Source organism: Mustela erminea, chromosome 4 (assembly GCF_009829155.1).
Source record: "Mustela erminea isolate mMusErm1 chromosome 4, mMusErm1.Pri, whole genome shotgun sequence".
NCBI classification, from domain to species: Eukaryota; Metazoa; Chordata; class Mammalia; order Carnivora; family Mustelidae; genus Mustela; species Mustela erminea.
In genome coordinates this window covers 70,855,128-70,864,138 of record NC_045617.1, presented here as the reverse complement: position 1 = coordinate 70,864,138, position 9,011 = coordinate 70,855,128, and the positions used below count along the sequence as shown (strand labels likewise).

At 40.2% G+C, this 9,011-nt stretch overlaps 1 long non-coding RNA gene across 1 annotated transcript; it reads right to left on the bottom strand.

Annotated features, from left to right (window-relative positions):
- Positions 1 to 1,184: 1,184 nt before the first annotated feature.
- LOC116587785 lies at positions 1,185 to 8,322 on the bottom strand. The gene is made up of 2 exons (XR_004284639.1): positions 8,155 to 8,322; positions 1,185 to 1,479 (listed from the first exon to the last, which is right to left on the bottom strand). It is a non-coding gene; the product is annotated as an uncharacterized LOC116587785 (long non-coding RNA).
- Between the last annotated feature and the right edge of the window lie 689 nt (positions 8,323 to 9,011).

Genomic DNA, 9,011 nt, shown 5'->3' with positions numbered 1-9,011 from the left:
AGTTTTAGGAAAGTTCTAAGATTTAAGTCTTAAAGATTGGACATAAGAAGAGTTGCTAACGAAGCAGACTAAGAAGAGATAGGAAAGACATAATGAAAACCAGAGTGTAGCATTCCAAGTAGAGGAAATGGTCAACTCTGTCAAATACAAACTAAATGAAAGAATAGTCCATTGAATTTGGGAAAACTAAAATCATTGGTGCCCTTGGCAAATGCAGATTGGGCGGGTTGGTCAAAGCGGGATTGGGATGTGTTGAGAAATAATGGTGGGTAAACACGTTGAGACTATGAGTGGACAATATCGTACAGAAAAGCTGTGGTAGTTAGAAGGAAACACAAGTTTGGCAGATTGAGCAATGTAATCCAAAGGAGAATGGAAGGATTGGTGTCTGACACGTTTAAGAGACTAAAAGTAGTGGAAGTATATGATGGGTTTAGGATGAATAAGGGAAAGAGGCAGAGTGGTAGAAAGTGTAGGGGCCTGAGTATGGGATTGGCTCAAATCCAACTTCTTCCATTTACTAGCTTGCTCAAGTTATGCTATTTCTGAACTTCCAACTTCTTTGTTTCTAAAACAGAGGGAAAATATTACCTATGTCATAGATATTTTTTGTGAATTTTAAGTGAGCTGACACATATAAGAGCCTTAAAAGTATCGGGCGTAGACTAAGTGCTGAATAGGTCATAGTTACTACTGTCTTTGATGACCTCTACCTTCTTCGTGATATGGGACAAATGTAAAAACATTGTTAACCTCTCTAAGGTTAACGACTCTCAGAGTCGTGCAAATAAACAATGAGAAAATTTTTTTTTCCTGTTAACTTGCTAAAGATTAAAAAGGTGTCATATCCACTATTGGCAATGGCAAGTCAATCAAGCCTATGTCTCCATGTCTGGTGAAAGCAGAAGGTGTACATCCCCTCCAGGAGGCAATTTAGTCATATGAATCACAAGATTTTATTATGCCGGTAACACAGAGGTCCTCAGAGGAAGCGTGTGTGGTAAGGAGGGGGTGGGAAGTCCTGCCCAGGAAAGCTAGTTAGTTACATTTCACTCCATCCCCAGTTCCCTGATTGGTGAAACTCCCGAGTCCTCCCCCTGGATCCCGTTAATTCCTAGGTTTATGCTCTGTGGTGTAATTGGCCTCAGGCTCCTGTGTTTGTATGCTGTCTTTGTTTCTCTTTTCCAACAATTCAGCTTCTTCACAAATCTCCAAAGAAATCCACTAAGAGGGAGGGGTCACGTCCGTAGAGCACCGTCTTACATCTTATTTCTCTCTTATTCCCCACTGCTCATTACCTCAGGGGATTCAGAATTCTTCTCTGTTGTGCTGAGCATTTCAGCTCTTCCAAATTTCCAATTCCATAGTTGCATGCTAAACCCTTCAGCACATTCACGTGAATATTCTAAGATCTCCTGTTACTGGAAGCATTATCAATGGTAAAATTTGACTACTAACTCAGCGACTCCTCTTCCAGAACTAAAGAAATAATCAAATTCTTATTTCAGATTACAATCGCCAAAACGTAAACAATTTAAATATTCAACTAAAAGTGTTAATGAATCATAATATATGTCATATAATGGAATGTTAAACAACTATTAAAATACCATTTTGAAAAGCATTTATATAGGGAAATTCTAGCAATAGATTTTTATTTTAAATACATTGAGGTACAAGGAATAAAACAAACAAAAAGAGGTAGCCTCTAATCCCCCTTCCCATCAACACTTTAATAAAGAGTAATGCATGTATAAGGTTATAAAATTTAAGCAATGCAGAAAGTTACAAAATAGAAAGTGAAAAGCCTCATTTCCCTCCTTCCTCTCCCCTACTACCCTCTCCAAATGAACAATTGCTTATACACTTCCTAATTTTAAAAAGCATAAATCTGCATAAATTCACATCTATCTTTATTTTAATTTTACACAAAAAGAGAGTACAAAATTTACATTGTTTTATAACTTTGTATACTTAAGATACATTTTAGAGATCTTTCAATAATCAGCATATATATGTATATATACACATTTTAAAATATGACATAGATAGTATTCTACATTGTTCCATCATATCGATATATTCTAATTTATTTGACAAGTACCCTATTTTGGGAAACTCTGGGTGCCATATTTTCTTCCAGAAGATTGTGCCAATTCACACTCCAATTTATAGAGTTTTCCCACATTTTTATTGCATCCATGCTGAGCATCATTAAAATTTACAATATATATTTAAAAGGGGGGAAAAACCCAATATAAAAATGTAAATAAAGTTATTCAACTTCCAGTTAATGAGCAACTACTATGTGAATTTAAAAAGCAAGACACGGTACTACACAGACTGTAACAGAGAGATTAGGGAGATTAGGGAGATATGGGTCTCAGTCTCTAGCTTCAATCTAATAATCCAAAGGGGAAGGGAAGATATAAAGAAGTGACAATAATATGAAAAGGGAAAAAAGGGAGAAATAATTGCCATCTTAAAACTAAAATGAAGAGTAGAGCATGGAGGAAGAAATAATTTCTCTCCACTGGGTTTAGGAAAGACTTCACCCTAAGTGTGTCCTTTTTTTTTTTTTTTAAGATTTTATTTATTCGTGTGAGAGATACAGAGAGAGAGGGAAAGCACAGAGGGAGAGGGAGAGAGAGAAGCAGACTCTCCGCTGAGCAGGGAGCCCAACATGGGGCTCCATCCCAGGACCCTGAGATCATGACCTGAAACATAGACAGACACTTAACCCATTGGGCTACCCAGGTGTCCCATAGGTGCCTTTTTACTTGGGGTTTAAAACAATTTGTTGATGCTTTGCATGTACCAGGCACCGTGCTGATTTACTATAAGTGCGTTTTCTAATTTAATCTCCATAACAATCCAAGGGGGGATAAGATTTGCATCAGCATTGTATACATAAGGAAAAGGAATCTGAGCGAGATTAATTGCTTAATGTCACACAGTTGTTGTTATATACCTTCCATGTACAGCTCATTTAATTCTCATAATGTTCTTCTGAGGTAAGCACTGTTATTACCCTTCTACAGGTGATAAAAATAAGGCATGGAGGACTGAAGTTATTTGTTCAAGGTCACAGGACCGATAAGTGGCCCCGCAGCAACACACAGGGGCGTGATCTGATTCAGAGCCCCTTTGTTGATTCCCTGTGGGAGGGGGTGGGCTAGGGAAAGGCATCTGAGGAGGAGAGCCCTGCATGAGCTTTTGTGTGGGGATGATCGCCAGACTCTGGAAGCACAGGACCAGTAAGGGAGTTAGTTGTTCACTGCGGACTGAACTGGGCTGTTGTGCGTGGGAGTGTAGTGAGTGAACAGGGACGAGACTCCGTGCAGAGGTAGAATAGCGCAAACCCAGTGACTAACTGGGTGCCTCAATCACAGCCCTCTCAGCCTTCACCTCTCTACACTAAAATCAGAGCTCTCGGAGGCGGCCTTAACATTCCTTTCCTCTGGGTTATTTTAGAGGCCTGTTTAGGGATGCTTCTGTTAGCATCACAATCATTCTTGTGAAGTGTGGGCTTGAGAAATGATGATGCTCATGAGCTCTGCAGTTGAAATAGTTCTCCACCCTCCCTCAACCACGCAACAGTCATGAGGTCAGGGGGATGGGTATCAAGCAAGTTCAGGACAAATAGCCTCCTACCCTCCAATAGTTTCTAACAGGAATGAAGAGGTATGTCTTACTGACATCATTTCCGGTTATCCTAACACTTGTCCAGCAGCATTTGACAGATGGGATTATTTCCTCCCTGAAATCCTATGTGCAATACTACTTTTGCTGATTTTCCTCTGTGGAGAGCAAGATGGAGTCACTCATATCAAGCTGTGACTTGGGTCAAGCAGTGACATCAGCAGCCAAGGGCACTGCTGCTAAGACCGGATGTCTCTGAAAGCAGCCTGGGCTGATGACACCCAGAACAGATCACCAGCAGAACCAGAGGAGGATGGCAAGGGCCTGAGACTGATGAAACTCCTTCAGAAAGGGAGGATTTTTGCAGCAAATATCACCATCTCCAGATGCAGACCCTTTTACATTTGACCACATCATTTTTTAAAAAATTTTCAGTGTTCCAGAATTCATTGTTTATGCACCATACCCAGTTCTCCATGTAATATGTGCCCTCCATAATACCCACCACCAGGCTCACCCAACCTCCCACCCCACTCCCTTCCAAAACCCTCAGATTGTTTTTCAGAGTCCACAGTCTCTCATGGTTCATCTCTCCTCCAATTTCCCCCAACTCACTTCTCCTCTCCATCTCCCCATGTCCTCCGTGTTATTCCTTATGTCCCACAAGTAAACAATACCATATGATAATTGCATATGATAATTGGCTCTTTCTCCTTGACATATTTCATTCAGCATAATCTCTTCCAGTCCCATCCATATTGATAAAATTGGGTATCCATCCTTTCTGATGGAGGCATAATATTCCATTGTATATCTGGACCACAACTTCTTTATCCCTTCATCTTTTGAAGGGCACCTTCGTTCTTTCCACAGTTTGTGCGACCGTGGCCATTGCTGCTATGAACATTGGGGTACAGATTGCCCTTCTTTTCACTACATTTGTATCTTTGGGGTAAATACCCAGCAGTGCAATTGCAGGATCATAGGGTAGCTCTATTTTTAATTTCTTGAGGAATCTCCACACTTTTTTCCAAAGTGGCTGCACCACCTTGCATTCCCACCAACAGTGTAAGAGGGTTCCCTTTCTCCACATTCCATCACATGTTGCTTACTGTCTTGTTAATTTTGGCCATTATAACTGGTATAAGGTGGTATCTCAATGTGGTTTTGATTTGAAACTCCCTGATGGCTAATGAACATTTTTTTCATGTGTCTGTTAACCATTTGTATGTCTTCTTTGAAGAAGTGCCTGTTCATGTCTTCTGCCCATTTTTTGACGTGATTATCTGTTTTGTGTTTGTTGAGTTTGAGTTCTTTATAGATCTTGGCTATCAGCCTTTTGTCTTTACTGTCATTTGTGAATATCTTCTCCCATTCTGTGGGTTGTCTCTTTGTTTTGTTGACTGTTTCCTTTGCTGTGCAGAAGCTTTTGATCTTGATGAAGTCCCAAAAGTTCATTTTTGCTTTTGTTTCCTTTGCCTTTGGAGACATATCTTGAAAGAAGTTGCTGTGGCTGATGTCAAAGAGGTTACTGCCTATGTTCTCCCCTAGGATTCTGATGGATTCCTGCCTCGCATTGAGATCTTTTATCCATTTCCAGTTTATCTTTGTGTATAGTGTAAGAGAATGGTCAAGTTTCATTCCTCTACACATAGCTATGCAGTTTTTCCCAGCACCACTTATTGAAGAGACGTTTTTCCACTGTATATTTGTTCTTGCTTTGTCAAAGATTATTTGGCTATAAGATTGAGGGTCCGTATCTGGGTTCTCTACTCTGTTCCTCTGGTCTATGTGTCTGTTTTTGTTCTAGTATGATGCTGTCTTGGTGATCACAGCTTTGTAGTAAAGCTTGAAATCAGGCAATGTGATGCCTCCAGTTTTGTTTTTCTTTTTCAACATTTCCTTAGCAATTTGGGGTCTCTTCTGGTCCCATACAAATTTTAGGATTGTTTGTTCCAGCTCTTTGAAAAATGCTGGTGGAATTTTGATTGGAATGGATTAAAAGTGTAGATTACTTTAGACAGTGTAGACATTTTAACAACGTTTATTCTTCTGATACATGAGCATGGAATGGTCTTCCATTTTTTTGTGTCTTCTTCAATTTATTTCATGAGTGTTCTGTAGTTCCTCAAGTACAGATCCTTTATTTCTTTGGTTAGGTTTATTCCCAAGTATCTTATGGTTCTTGGTGCTATAGTAAATGGAAATGATTCTCTAATTTCCCTTTCTGTATTTTCATTGTTAGTGTATAAGACAGTAACTGATTTCTGTACATTGACTTTGTATCCTGCCACATTACTGAATTGCTGTATGAGTTTTAGTAGTTTGCAGGTAGAGTCTTTTGGGTTTTCCATATAAAGTACCATGTCATCTACGAAGAGAGAGAGTTTGGCTTCTTCATTGCCAATTTGAATACCTTTTATTTCTTTTTGTTGTCTGATTGGTGTTGCTAGGACTTCTACTGCTATGTTGAATAAGAGTGGTGAGAATGGGCATCTTTGTCATGTTCCTGATCTCAAAGGGAAGGCTGTCTGTCAGCTTTTCCCCACTGAGGATGATATTCACTGTAGGTTTTTCATAGATAGAATCAATAAAGAAACAAGAGCATTGAATGACACATTGGACTAGATCCTCATGGATATATATAGCACATTCTACCCTAAAACATCAGAATACTCATTCTTTTAGAGTGTACATGGAACTTTCTCCAGAATAGACCACATACTGGGTCACAAGTCAGGACTCAACTGATACCAAATGATTGAGATTAATCCCTGCATATTCTCAGACCACAGTGTTTTGAAACTGGAACTCAATCACAAGAAGAAGTTTGGAAGGAATTCAAACACCTGGAAGCTAAAGACCACCCTGCTTAAGAATGTTTGGATTGGGGTGCCTGGGTGGCTCAGTGGGTTAAAGCCTGTGCCTTCGGCTCAGGTCATGATCCCAGCATCCTGGAATCGAGCCCTACATCAGGCTCTCTGCTCAGCAGGGAGTCTGCTTCCTCCTCTCTCTCTGCCTGCCTCTCTGCCTACAGACTTGTGATCTCTGTCTGTCAAATTAAAAAAAAAAAAAGTTTGGATCAACTAGGAAAACAAAGAGGAGCTTAAACAATTCATGGAAACTAATGAGAATAAAGACACTTTGGTCCAAAACCTATGGGATACAGCAAAAGCAGCCTTAAGGGGGAAATACATAGCCATCCAAGCCTCCCTCAAAAAAAATTGAAAAATCCAGAATACCCCAGCTCTCTTTACACCTGGGAACTGGAGAGCCAATAAAAAATTAAGCCAACCACACACACAAGAAGGGAAATAATCAAGATTAGAGCAGATATCAATGATATAGAAACTAGCGATACAGTAGAACACATCAATGAACTAGAAGCTGGTTTTTTGAAAGACTCAATAAGATCAATAAACCATTGGCCAAACTAATCCAGAAGAAAAGAGAGAGGACCCAAATTAATAAAATTATGAGTGAAAAGGAAGAGATCACAACTAACACCAAGGAAATAGAAACATCATCAGAAATCATTATCAACAGTTATATGCCAATAAGTTAAGCAACCTAGACAAAATGGATGCATTCCTGGAAACCTATAAACTTCCAGCACTGAATCAGGAAGAAATTGGCAAGCTGAATAGACTAGTGTCTAGTAACGAGATTGAAGCAGTGATCCAAAACCTCCCAAAAGACAAGAGCCCAGGACCTGATGGATTCCCAGGGGAATTCTACCAAACTTTCAAAGAAGAAATAATCCCTATTCTCCTGAAGCTGTTTCAAAAAATTGAAGCAGAAGGAAAACTTCCATATTCTTTTTATGAAGCCAGCATTACCCTGATCCCCAAACCAGGCAAAGACCCTACCGAAAAGGAGAATTTCAGGCCAATATGCCTGATGAATACAGATGCCAAGATTCTCAACAAGAATTTGTTTCTGTGGTGAAAAGATCCTAGCTAATAGGATCCAACAGTATATTAAAAAGATTATCCAGGGCACCTGGGTGGCTCAGAGGGTTAAGGCCTCTGCCTTCAGCTCAGGTCACGATCCCAGGGTCCTGGGATCAAGCCCCGAATCAGGCTTTCTGCTCATGCCTCTCCCTCTCTCTCTGCCTCTCCGCCTACTTGTGATCTCTGTCTATCAAATAAATAAAATCTTTAAAAAATAAAAATAAAAAATAAAAAGATTATTCACCATAACCAGGTGGGATTTATTGATGGGAGGCAGGGGAGGTTCGGCATTCAGAAATCAATCAATGTGATAGAACAAATCAAAAAGAGAAGAGAGAAGAACTATATGGTCCTCTCAACTACTGCAGAAAAAGCATTTGACAAGATACAGCATCCGTTCCTGATTAAAACAATTCAAAGTATAGGGATAGAGGGAACATTCCTCAACTTCATTTGACCACATCAAAGAGACAACTGCTACCGAGGGTTCTGCCCGATTGATCTCTGAACATCACAGAGACCCGCTACTGCTTGAACAGACAAAGCAGCACCTACTCACCCGAGCTCACCGGGACAAGATGCAGGCCTTACCTCAACTGCACGCTCATGGACTGACTTCATGTTTGGTTCCTTGATGTCTTACCCCTTGTTGCATCTCATTTGTTGTGTTACTTGTATTGTGCTTCTCTTGACGGGATGTATATGAAGCCAAGTTAAATGTGTAGCAAAATGCCATGGAGTTTGGAATCCAGAATGTGCTTTACCTTCACCTTGCTTTATGACTGAACAAAGCTGACCCTCTGGAAAGATGCAACTGGCATGTCCGCCTTTATAGCATGCTTGCAAGGTCCTCCTCCCTCTCTGACTTGCTTTTCCCCTCCCCTTGCATATTATCCATTCCTCGCCTCCCTCTTAAAGGATCACGTGCCTCTACGGTTTGTCCAGCAGCTTTCAGTTCTCGCCCTGTATGTTTCTAGTATAATCTCAACTAGACTCACTTCATTTAGGATCTTTCAACTGTCAATTCATGGAAATAAGAGGACCTGAACCTCTTTACTTATTTCACTGTTTTCATTCAGGAGAAGATCATTAAGCTTGTAACATTCTTACAGCTTGGCTATGACTCATTTCTGAGAAGGTCACTGGGTCAATGTTACCTACCTCCTCTTCTCAGCATATCTGATGATTCGTTCGTTGACTATATTCATCCGACATCTGACTGCCTACTTTCGGCTACTATGTGTAAGCACTTCATTTGGCCCCATCTAGTTATTAGTAATCTCCATCAGTAGTTCCCAAATTGCACAACACATTGGAAACACCTAAGAATCCTTAAAAAACTACTGACACCTTGCCTCTACTCCAGACAGGCTGATTTAACTGGTATAGGATGGGATTTAGACACTGGACTTTTTA